This window comes from Sinocyclocheilus rhinocerous, unplaced genomic scaffold, assembly GCF_001515625.1.
Source record: "Sinocyclocheilus rhinocerous isolate Xijiao unplaced genomic scaffold, SAMN03320098_v1.1 scaffold843, whole genome shotgun sequence".
Classification (NCBI taxonomy): domain Eukaryota; kingdom Metazoa; phylum Chordata; class Actinopteri; order Cypriniformes; family Cyprinidae; genus Sinocyclocheilus; species Sinocyclocheilus rhinocerous.
In genome coordinates this window covers 222,121-222,518 of record NW_015655383.1, presented here as the reverse complement: position 1 = coordinate 222,518, position 398 = coordinate 222,121, and the positions used below count along the sequence as shown (strand labels likewise).

Genomic DNA, 398 nt, shown 5'->3' with positions numbered 1-398 from the left:
AAAGGAAAATAAAGGAAGTTATCATGCAAACCAGTGGTTGTGTGGAGTATTTTAGAAAAGTTTAGAGGATTTAAGTTAATCTGTAAACATTATTTAATGTATGAAGTAAAAAATAAGCTAGTAATATAGTAAAAATGAATAAACCCATTAGCTGGGTTAAATCAACCCATTATGCTGTGTTAAAAAAAAACAACCCAATTTGCTGGGTAAATTTAACCCAAGATGGGCTCTGTCTTATATTTACCCAGCCCTTGGGTTAATAACAACCCAAATTGGGTTGTTATTAACCCAGTGTTTTTAGAGTGTAGACACCACAAGAAAGGACTTACAAGTGCAAGATGTTTAGTATAAGAGCAATTCCTTTTTTTAACAAATGTTACCCTAGTCTCCCAGTGTTT

At 32.7% G+C, this 398-nt stretch overlaps 1 protein-coding gene across 1 annotated transcript in view; it reads right to left on the bottom strand.

Moving 5' to 3' along the window:
* epm2a (EPM2A glucan phosphatase, laforin) overlaps positions 1–398 on the bottom strand; it is a 32,748-nt gene that overhangs the window by 5,720 nt on the left and 26,630 nt on the right. The gene's annotated exons all lie outside the window — the stretch shown is intronic.